The sequence below is a fragment of the Plecotus auritus genome (genome assembly GCF_963455305.1).
Source record: "Plecotus auritus genome assembly, chromosome: 10".
In the NCBI taxonomy this organism is placed as follows: domain Eukaryota; kingdom Metazoa; phylum Chordata; class Mammalia; order Chiroptera; family Vespertilionidae; genus Plecotus; species Plecotus auritus.
This window is the reverse complement of record NC_137785.1, coordinates 37223719-37235713: the sequence shown is the minus strand read 5'-3', so window position 1 is coordinate 37235713 and position 11995 is coordinate 37223719. Positions and strand designations below refer to the sequence as shown.

General features: G+C 41.9%; 1 pseudogene across 1 annotated transcript; it reads left to right on the top strand.

The window, feature by feature from the left end:
* The first annotated feature begins 1534 nt into the window (after positions 1-1534).
* Positions 1535-3093, top strand: LOC308236211 (spermatogenesis-associated protein 2-like; annotated as a pseudogene). The gene has a single exon. The product of its transcript is annotated as a spermatogenesis-associated protein 2-like (transcript).
* Positions 3094-11995: the final 8902 nt, after the last annotated feature.

Sequence of the window (11995 nt, the reverse complement as noted above, 5' to 3'; positions counted from 1 at the left end):
ATTCAAGAAGAAGGCTCCTTGATATTTGATATTGATATTTCTTCCACAAAGGCATTGAGAGTCCCAAGATAGGAAGTTATTCACAAACTGCCTATTTTGGCATATGCTTGGCTATTTACCTTTTTATTTCAAGTCCTTGAAAATGAACTTTAACACCTCTTTCTGATGGCTAAGGTACACAGTTAAGCTGTCAATGGAAATGTAAAAGACTGCTTATATTTTTGAAGATCCTTATTATTTCTTGTGTAAGCTTTGGTTATTATTTAGGATTAAGTAAAATTGAGGTTAGTTTTTCTTTTGCAGTGTTCTTCTTTCCCTGTGCATCCCCCTTAAATTAGCACACTCTATTCCCTACTCACCATAAACTTTCATGAAGAGATTGGTTAACAAAGAGATTTAAAAGCTTGTCCTCATTTTGAAGGAGGATGCTTATGCTAAAGATTTATGGACATTGAGCTCCCTGATTCTTTGATAAGAAAAAGAAAATTCATTGTGAAATGGGTTTGTTAAAACAAGCATCCGATTCCTCAACTGTGTTTTGGTAGGGTTTTTTTTTTTAGCCTTAACTTTCCAGGTTATTTATGAGTCTGTATTCTTTCCCAGACACTATTTGAAATGAGTTGTAAAATTTGGTGACATTTGGGGAGGGGGAGGTCAAATATATAAATGCAAATGAAAAATGTTCTTGCCTCCAGGGGCCAACCTCTTATTCCTTGAAAGAATAAAACCCATATCTACACACCTATAAACAATAAGCTCTTAGTTTTTTGTTAATTTAATTTTCCATTAAACTAATTTTTAGTTGTTGTTGTTAATCCTCATCTGGGGATATTTTTTCCATTGATTCTTAGAGAGAGTGGAAGGGAGGGAGGAAGGGGGAGAGAGAGAATGAAAGAGGGAGAGGTAGAGAGAAACATCACTGTGAAAGAGACACATGGATTGGTTGCCTCCCACATGCACCCTGATCAGGGCCAGGGATCGAACCCATAACCCAGGTACATGTCCTTGACCAGGAATTGAACCCCCAACCCTTTGGTGCAGGGGCCTGTATCTAACCACTGAACAACACCAACCAGGGCTCCATTCAACTAATATTTATTGATGTCCTGTTATTTGCTAGGTACCAAGGATACAAGGTGATAAAAAACAGTCATGGTCCTTGCTCTCATGGAGCTTTGGTGGTGCGAGAAAATTACAAGTAAAAGAGAAACAGGACTAAGTACGACATAGAAAGTACAGCCCAATGGGGGAAGGAGGAGAGTGGGGGTGGGCTAACCATTGAGTGGCTTAAAATTTTTTAAGTCAGTTAAAAGGAGCCCCTGCAGCCCCCTGGAGCGGCTAGAGCCCACCCGGCCTGGTCGGCGGCGCCGGCGCCGGTGGCTCTTTCTTGCTTCCCTCCGCCGGGCGTCTCTGGGGCAGTGGCGGGAACACTCCGCTGGTCCAGGCGGGCAACATGTTAGTGCTTCTAGCCATGTCCCTGCCTCTAACCCAGAGGCCATGGAGGAGATAAGGTAGCCCCTCACCCCTGGATCTGATGGGGAAGCCCAGTTCAATGGATACAAAATATAAGGATGACTTATTTCGGAAGTATGTGCAGTTCCATGAGGGCAAAGTGGACGCCACCCCCAGCAAGCAGCGGCCTGGCAATGATGAGTACCTGCGGGTGGCAGCCTCGACCTTGCTCAGCCTGCACAAGGTGGATCCCTTTTATCGATTCCGGCTGATCCAGTTCTATGAGGTGGTGGAGAGCTCCTTGCGCGCGCTGGGCTCCTCCAGCCTGCGGGCTTTGCACTGCGCCTTCAGTGTGCTGGAAACGGTGGGTGTCAACCTCTTTCTCTACCCATGGAAGAAGGAATTCAGAAGCATTAAGACCTACACGGGCCCCTTCGTTTATTATGTCAAGTCCACGTTACTGGAAGATGCCATCCGAACCATCCTGAATTACATGGGCTACGTGCCTGAGTTGGGGACTGTGTACAAGCTCACAGAATTGGTGGAGACCCTGCAGGTGAAGATGGTCTCCTTTGAACTCTTTCTGGCCAAGGTGGAGTGTGAGCAGATGCTGGAAATCCACTCCCAAGTCAAGGACAAAGGCTACTCTGAGCTGGACGTGGTAAACGAACGCAAGAGCAGTGCAGAGGATGTGCGGGGCTGCTCCAATGCCCTGCGGCGGCCGGCTGAAGCCCGGGAGCACCTACCTGCTTCAATGGCTCAGGTGGCACTCCAGAAGTCGGCCAGCGAGGGCGGGGGGGGCGGGGGCATGGACTACTACAAGCCGCGTGTGACCAAACTCTGAGGTCAGTGGATGCCTACGACAGCTACTGGGAGAGTCAGAGCCGGAAGCCACCCCTGAAGACCTCTCTGAGCCTGCGGAAGGAGCCTGTGGCGGCAGAGGTAGGGGTTGACCTCAAGGATGAGATCATCCGCCCGTCCCCCTCGCTCCTGACTATGTCCAGCTCCCCCCATGGCAGCCCTGATGACCTTCCATCTTCCTCCCCCAGCAATGGCCTTGGCCTGCTGCATGGCACGTACTTCTCTGCTCAGGATGATGTGGATCTCTACACGGACTCAGAACCTAGGGCTGCATACCGGAGGCAGGATGCCCTGAGACCGGATGTGTGGTCAGAAACGATGCCCACCTCTCTACCACAAGCACTCCCCCCCATCAAAGAGTCCACCCTATCCAAGTGCCAAAACTGCGGCCTGTCCTGTAGCTCCTCCCTCTGCCAGGGCTGTGGCAGCCTGCTCCCCTGTCCCCCAGCCTCCAAGCCCAGGACCTTCCCCAGCAAGTCCTCCACCCATGACAGCCTGGCCCATGGGTCATCTCTGAGGGAAGTGTATGTGGGCCAGACTCAGCTGGCCCACCTCCACTCAAAATCCAAGTCCTCCACTACAGCCACCTTCCGCTGTGGCTTCTGTAATCGCCCAGGTGCCACCAACACCTGCACCCAATGTTCGAAAGTTTCCTGTGATGCCTGCCTCAGTGCCTACCATTATGACCCCTGCTGTAAAAAAAGTGAGCTGCACAAGTTCATGCCCAACAACCAGCTGAACTACAAGTCCACCCAGTTCTCCCATCTCGTGTATAGATAAACTGGGCCTTGCACCTCCCTGCTACAAGGACTACATCACTGATCTTTCTGGTTTCATGGGGAAGAAGTGTTAATGCATTGATCTGGGAAGCAGAGAACTGCACTTGACCCTGTAGGTGCCGGGGATCTGGGTCAGCTGCACCATGTGGGAGTTCACTTAGTAACTAACACATTTCAGCTGATGGCTGCTTTGTCGCCTGACAAGGGAGAGGGTGGCACTTCCATTCGGATTCATTTTTGCTAATCTCTCCATCCCCCCCCCCCACCTCTTTAAAAAAAAAAAAAAAAAAGAGGATTTTTATCTCTGGGACTCTTGCCACATCTACCCTTCCCACCACAAAGCCAACTTGGACTGGGAAGGGCCCTCCAGGTCACTTCCTGGATTGGTGAGTTAGAGGCCTGTTGGCTTGTGAAATGAGCCCTCCTGCCACACTGGGCCTCTTCCAATGGCTCATCCCCTTTGCCACCCCTTCCCCAAATACAGTATTAACTGAATGTCATCTTGTGGCCACCACAGCTCAGTTCAGCTCATGGCGTTTGTGAACTTTGCTCCAACCTATTGAAGTGTGGACCTTCAACAGCAGGACGGACTCCCCCTTCCTGTTGTTTGCACATGTCCCTCTTACTGTACTGTAAATAGGTAATTTCTGAAGTTTATTTTTAAATAAATATTCAACTTGCAAAAAAAATAAAATAAAATAAAGTCAGTTAAAAAACAGTGTGCCATTAAGCAATACATACAGTAAACATATAAAATATACACATGCACATTGGTTAACCAATGTTTGCAATGGAGAGGCAAGGACTTTTCTGTGAACACAGACAACTGACTGCAGTATTGTCCGGTGTAGAACTCTCTGTGAGTATGGGAATGTTCTATACTTGTTCTAACGCAGTTGTCATTAGATACACGTGGCTACAGCTACACCTGTGTGCTATGTTGGGCAGCACATGATAAGAAACCTCTGTTACCTTTCCTATTAAACCACACCCTTATGCCTCCTCTTTGATTTTCAGTCCCAATTTCTTTAAAATGGAGTGAGAACTTAGACAATTGTGACACATTCTGAGAGCAGCATCCTTTTAAATTTTAATATTCTTTTGTAATTGTTTACAGGTGAAAGGTTAATTTTTTTGTAATAAAAAAGCGGTCATAGCCCTGACCGGTTTGGCTCAGTGGATAGAGCGTCGGCCTGCAGACTGAAAGGTCCCAGGTTTGATTCCGGTCAAGGGCATGTAACTTGGTTGCAGGCACATCCCCAGTAGGAGGTGTGCAGGAGGCAGCTGATGGATGTTTCTCTCTCATCGATATTTCTAACTCTCTATCCCTCTCCCTTCCTCTCTGTAAAAAATCAATAAAAATATATTTTTTTAAAAAGCAGTCACAGATGAAAATTTTTTTTTCATTCACACCTCATCTGATCATCATTTTCTATAGTAACTGGCATCTTTTAGGTCCTTTGATGCATTGAACACCTAACTCCCTTTTCCATTCGTATCTGGTTCCTTTCTTGAGATGGTCAGCTTCTTGTATAGACAGACTAGGGGTGGGATGGGATCAGTTCCCGTAGGCAAAGATTCTGTAGACATTCCTTACTCTGAGCTGGGGAAGAGCGCTGAGGCCAGCATCTGAAAACCTTGAGGCAGAGGTTGTAAATGACAGAACCCAGAAAGAGTGTGCTCCGTAGGGATACAAGGACTCCTGAAGTGAGAGAGAGCATCAGTTCTGTCTGAGGATTATGGTATGCATGGCTCCTAAGAGGCCATGGCGATACTAAACAGATCTTTGATGATAAACGGACTCAAAGACCCCTGGCAGTGAGATGTTCCTTCTCAGGCCCTCAGCAAGGGACTGCTGCCCACCTTCTGCCACCCCCAGCTTCCCATTATAATAGAAATTCCTTTATCTTCCACCAGTCAGAGATCAGCCTCTACTTGGAATCCTGTAACAAGCTGACCTATGGATGTTTTTAAAATATAAAATATATTAAAGAAAACACAGCAGTTAAAGAAAGGCCAATCAGAACATACAAAACATTTGGCCAGGGAAATAGAGCTTCTAGAAACAACAAAGGACAACCTGAACAAGCAAATAACAAGGGCAGTTAAGGAGATTAAAATTCAGCACACAAAAAGGATGTCTGGACCTCAGAAAAAAATATAATTTCTTCATTGAATGGGGTTTCCAAATTTAGCACACACAGGGAAAACTACAGGGTGGCCCATTAAATCTGAACTTCACACCCTGTCTGGGTGGCTCACTTGATTGGAGTGTCATTCCACACACCAAAAGGTTGTGGGTTTGATTCCCAGTCAGGGCACATACTTAGGTTGCAGGTTGGATTCCTGGTCAGTGTTCGTATGAGAGGCAACCTATCTATGTTTCTCTATCATGTCAGTCTCTCTCTCTCTCTCTCTCTCTCTCTCTCTCTCTCTCGCTCTCTCTCTCTCTCTGTCTCCCTTCCTCTTTCTAAGTCAATAAAAACATCCTCGGGTGAGGATTTTAAAAATCTGAATTTCACATAAACAATAAATGAGTTTAGTGTATTATGACCCATGCAATATTTCAACATACTTATATTAAAAGATTATTGTTTCTTTGAAATTCAAATTTAACTGGTTGTCCTGTATTTATCTGGCAACCCTACAATTGAACTCAGTGGATGAATTGAAAAGAAGTTTGGTCATTGAAGATATATGAACTAGTGACTGGGAAGCACACAGAAAAACTCTCACTGCACAGAACAAGCAAAGAGGTGAACCAATGAGAGAAAAGATGAAACTCGGGGCTGGATCCAGGAGGCACACTATTAGCAATAATATGAATTCCAAGAGCAAAAGGAAACACAGGAGAGAAAATAATTTTAAAGTGTGCAATAAAGGAACTTTCTTCCTCAGCTGAAGAGACCCAGTGTTTGGAAACTGAAAAGACCCCCAGAGTTCTAGACTTGATTGATAAAGAAAAACATTCATGTGGGTAAGTCCTGATAAATTTCCTGAATGAAATTACAAAACAAAAATCTGACAAGCTTCCAAACAGAAATAACAAATTACCTGCAATCAGAAAAGCATGCTGTTGGCATCTGACTTATTACCGGCAACACTGGAAGATAGAAGATAATGGAATAGCATTTGCTAATGACCAAGCTGAAAACCACCAGGAATCCTTTGCTTAGTTGAGACGACCATCACTGGCCAAGGTGAAATGAGAATTGTAAACATGAAAAAAATTTGGAGAGTATATTCCCCACAGTTCCTCCTTGAGGAAAATAGTCAAAAGTTTTAAAAAGAAAGAATTTGATTAAAGAATTTAAGATATAGGAAGATGAAGAGGAGAGAAAACAGTGATGAACAATGAACCCAGCATAGATAAGTAAAGGTAAATGGATATTAATGGACTGTTGGGCACCGTATGATTTAAATGTTACTTAAGGTCTTTGAAAACAGAAGGGACATATGGCAAGAGAAACTTAAATAATTACCCGGAACTGACGTCCTGGAGAAGCTCAGGCATTAGAGGTAGAGAGGGAGTGAAAAAGTAAAATATCCCAAAAATCTCACTTTTAAGGGAAGGAAAGGGGTGATGTGAAGAAGGGAGGAAAATGAAATTTCTATAGCAGCAGTTTTCAAATTGTGCACCACAAGAATTTTAAAAACATTCAATACCCAACTATTTAGTCAGGGGCACTGACCTCCTTTCCCTTAGATTGTCAAATAAAAAATGACAACAGCCAACACAACAATAGACATCCAGTGTGAATGAATATAGATTATACCTATTTTTGTATTGGATTGGCAAAAATATAATGTATTTTTTGGTGTGTTGCAGAATTTTAGTAAGTAGTTTATGTGTGCCATGAGATGAAAAAGATTAAAAATTGCTGTTCTAGTTGTTTCATCTTCCTCAGGATTGAGATGTACAGGGAGCAGAACAGCATAGTGAGTGAACAGTGTGCCTTTTTAATTTTCTTTTTGAGAGGAAGGGAGAGGGAGAGAGAGATAGAAATATCAATGATGAGAGAGAATTATTGATCAGCTGCCTCTTGGGGATCGAACCCACAACCTGGGGATGTGCCCTGACCAGGAATTGAACCATGACCACCTGGTTAATAGGTCGACACTCAACCACTGAGCCATGCCACCGGGGCCAGTGTGCCTTTCTTGAGGAAATAGTTGAACTCTTGTTTGCAGATAATAATGTATAGACATCTTATTAACAAATGCAAGAGAAGGAAACAGAATAAAACAGAAATGTTCAATAGAACACCCAAATAACAAGGGGAAAAACAATGAAAAATACAATGAACAGCAATCTAATGAGATCAGAAAAAAATTAGGTTTAAAAAAGAAATACTCATTAAATAAATAATTTTGAAATAATTACCGATCTTAGAACATGCCATTATCCCCTCTTCCACATTTGTGCTGCCCCTCTAGGTTTACCCTCCATGCCTTTCACTGTGCCACGAGGCTGACCAGTGTGGATTGCATCAATGGGTTCTCTTGCTCTCTGGCTTCTTGTTGGGTGCAGCCAATGAAAGGGACCAGCAGAGATTAGAGAGAGGGAGGAGAATGAGTCAGGGCAGTTATTCCCTGGGCTCCATACCTGATTGCTGCTGTTGCTGTGTCCCTCTGTAGAAGTAGACCCATTTTTATAGCTTCCCAACAGTGTTCCCATAATGGACTCCTCACCTTAACCTTTCAGGTCCGGATGGTAATGCCTCAGGTTGTCACTGTCCCCAGTTCAGTTCCCTTGAACTCTGCCTATGTCTTCATAAGTAGTCACTATATTGATTTCTCTTCAAATGATCCAGACTACATGTGCCATCTGTTTCCTGCTAAGACCTTGACCATGTGCTTCTCTCTGCCTACATGCCTCCCTCTGGCCATCTCTGCCTCATGAGCTCCTGCTGATAAAGTAGACATCAACTCCTCTGTGAGGATGTGTGCTCAGTAAGAAACAGTGTGGACTGAAGTCTTACAGACTGGGGCCCACATTCTGGCTCTGCCCTGTGACCAAGGAAAAGGTATATCCATTCTCTGAAAATAGAGATGATGGCACTCACATCGCAGGCACTCATGGGGATTATGCATTCTGTAAATGCTAGTTCTCATCCTCATGACATTGGCAGGAGTCTGTGTATTTCCTTTGCTTTCATAGCATTTATAACAGCTTTATTGATATATCACTCACATATCATAAAATTTACCTATTCAAAGGGTGTAACTTGAGGGAATGGGTGAAAAAGGTAAAGGGATTAAGAAGTACAAAATGGTAGTAACAGAATAGTCATAGGTATGTAAAGTGCAGCATAGGGAATATAGTCAATAATATTGTAATAACTATGTATGGTATCAGATGGGTACTATATTTATTAGGGTATTGCTTCATAAGTTACATAAATTGTCTAATTGCTGGTTGTACAGCTGAAACTAATATAATATTGTATGTCAACTGTAATTGAAAAAATTTTAAAATTATCTTTTAAAAGATCACACTAATGTAATACACTATTAATTATATCTGCCAAGATCAGGGGTCTGCAAACTGCTCCTGTAAAGAGCCAAATAGTAAATATTTTAGGCTTTGCAGGCTACATGGTCTCTGTCACAACTACTCAACTTTGCCATAGTAGGGGGAAAGCAGTCATGGGTGTGGTTGTGTTCCAATAAAACTTTATTTTAAAAAATAATAATTAAGTGTGTAACTCAATGGCTTTTAGTATATTGAGAGTTGTGCATCCATCACCACAATATAATAACATTCAATCAACATAAGAACATTTTCATTATTCCCAAAAGGAACCTGCTCCCATTAGCCATCACCCCTCCATCCTCCCTCCCCCAACTCCTAGCCCTAGGCAACCACTAACCTACTTTCTATCTCTATAGATTGGCTTATTCTAGACATTTCATGTACATAGAATTGTACAATATGTGGTCCTTTGTGTCTGACTTCTACCACTTAGCATAATGTTTTCCAGGCTCATCCAAGTGGTACCATTAGCACTTAATTACTACATTTCATTGCCAAATCATCTCTATTTTCTTCCATTCATCAGTTGATGGACATTTGGATTGTTTCCACTTTTTGGCTATCAGAAATAATGCTGCTGTGAACATTTGTGCATCCCATAGCATTCTATACTACACCATGCCATAGTCACCTGTTGGCATGTCTGCTCTTTTCCCCATTCTCCACTCATTCACCAGATAGTAAAATTCCTGAGGGCAGTGTCATGTCACAGCCACTCCTGCTATGCACAGAAATTAGCACCGTGTCTGCCACTAATAGACATTCTATAATGTCTGTAAAATAATGAATACAGTAAGTCCACCATCTTTGACAAGAAGCAAAAAATGGCTATGGCCATATCTATATTCAGCAGTTGAACAAGCAAGGAGGAAAAATTCTTGAGTCTGAAACTTCCACCTCCTTTGAGCCTGGGACCTCAATAATCTCACCATCAGTTTTTAAAAGCCATTGGTCTCATGGGAGCATGGAACAGAGTGCGGAATCTCAGAGGGGAGGCGGGGGAGAGTGGCTGTGGGGGAGGTAATCAACCAAAGACTTTGTATGCATATATGCATGTCCCATGGACACGGACAATGGGGTGGTGAGGGCCTGGGGCAAGGAGCAGAGATGGACTGAAGGGGGTCAATGGGACATATGTAATACTTTCAACAATAAAGAATTATTAAAAAATAAAAAAGAAAAGCCATGGGCCTTACACTTCTTCATTTCCTAAAACAACACTACTTATAAAGGCCTTTAATCTTGCCTAGATTGTTTTGAAGTTTGGGAACTTGCATTAAATTTTTGCGCCACACCAGTAACAGATAGACACACTACACAAAAAGCTACCATCAAACTCAGATATGGAAGAGGGTATCCATCAACATCTGCATCCCTAGGAGAGAATTGAGAACAATACTAATTATTCTTCAACACTGGATATTGATGTTATGGTACATTCAAGAAGGAGTAGACAGAAAATAAAAACCAAGAGTCTGGTCAGTCATAAGGATCAAGAATGAAAATAGTATATTAAATAGGAAGACATTTGGTCTGATTAACTAGAACACCTGAAAGTGGACTTTGTATGAGGTTTGGTATATGGTGATGAGTGTATGGGATTATTTAGAATACAATATAGCAATAATTGAAAGAAAATTACTGAATTAGAATTAAACAAACATCTCAGTTTAAAAAAAAAATCATGTCTTGGTTAGAAAACCGCTTCAGCCAATGGCCCCGATAAAGACTGTAATTGTAAATGAAGGAGAGAAGCTGGAGAGAAAGTGTGGTACATTTTGAGAGGAGCTTCTGCAGCTGACAGATAAACTGCTTTCTGGATGAGTAAAAAGGATACACTGAGACTACATGCTTGAGAGCAACTTAGTGTGGTATCATCCTGCCATCTTTTTCCATCTTTATGCTTGCAAGCATGAAACCAGCTACATTGCATAAAAACTGGACTGTGTGAAGAAAAAAATAGATAATAAGGTAATGAAATTACTTGTCTGACAATTTCTGAATGTTGACTGGTGAGGCCAGCTACTGAGGTGACAAACAATCATTCTTCCTATTTTTTACCACGCCAAAATGGCAGAGTCCACCTGGCGATGTTATGGTAAGAAATCAAGAGATCATAAAATGTTTTGAAGTTCAAGAGAAAGAGGTGAAATTCTAAGTAAAGTTCAAAGAAGATTTTCCAGTAAAAGTTTTACAATGGAAGCTTATTTAGCCATAATATCCATAATTTGACCTCACACAGAATAATGTAATATTTTCAGATTTAGATGTCTTAGCTTCAAATGAGCAAAGTAATTTTTAAAGCTTTTGAAAATATTGTGTGGTACCTATCACATAGTAAAAAAAAAATAACTAGTTTTAAAGGTATTTTATATCCTAGAAGAGTCTCATCTAATATAAATGTATTCATGCAAGCTAACTGAAGAATGTGTTAAACATAAGTCATCTTTCTGTGTCCATGAAAAACTGGGTTAAGTTGAAAATGGAAAAAAAATAACATGTATCTAAATATTTAATAATGGAAACACAGCAAATATTTTCTTTAAAAATGACAAATACATAAAAAAATGACAAATGAGTTTTTTAAATGAAGTTTTATTTCCCAGGAAATCCTTGTTGATCTGAACAGAGAGATGTGGCAAGGATTCCTTATCAACAGGATTTGATGTAATGTCAGCACAGAAACTGGAGCTGGAACAGTGCCAAAGCATTGGTGACAAGACCCATCATCTGCTTTTCCTTCCTCTGCTTTTCTTTCTCAGGTTTCTCTTCCAGCCTCTATATCTGAGCCATCTCCAGTTCAGTAACAAATGATGTCTGTCCCATGAAATGTATGAGCTTTCACAATATAAAATCGCATTGGATAAAGGCATTATTCATTCATCCATTACAACTCTCACCACCACAGACCCAGTTCAGTGATGCTCACCATCAGAATGAACCATGAGCTTCAGAAAATTATTCTTCAATTATTATAATAAATGATATTTTAAGTAGGCAATCATTTTTTCTTTTAAAAAATGACTATGTAATATAATTCCATTACATACTCTTATGTTCTGGATAAATGACCTTCTATTGAAGTTCATGAAATAATAGTTCATAAAATATCCACCTCTTATCTACACTAATAAAAGAGTAACATGCAAATTAACCATCACTCTGCTACACCAAGCCATACCCACTAGCCAATCAGGAGCAAGTATGCAAATTAACCCAACCAAGATGGCATCCGGCCACACAGCTGGAGCAAGCAGGAGGCTTGCGTTGCCCCAGCAATGGAGGAAACCAAGCTTCCCGCCTGCCCTGGCCTGCCCTGGCCTCCGCTCAAGGCTACAAAGTTTCAATTATAGAAGATAAATAAATC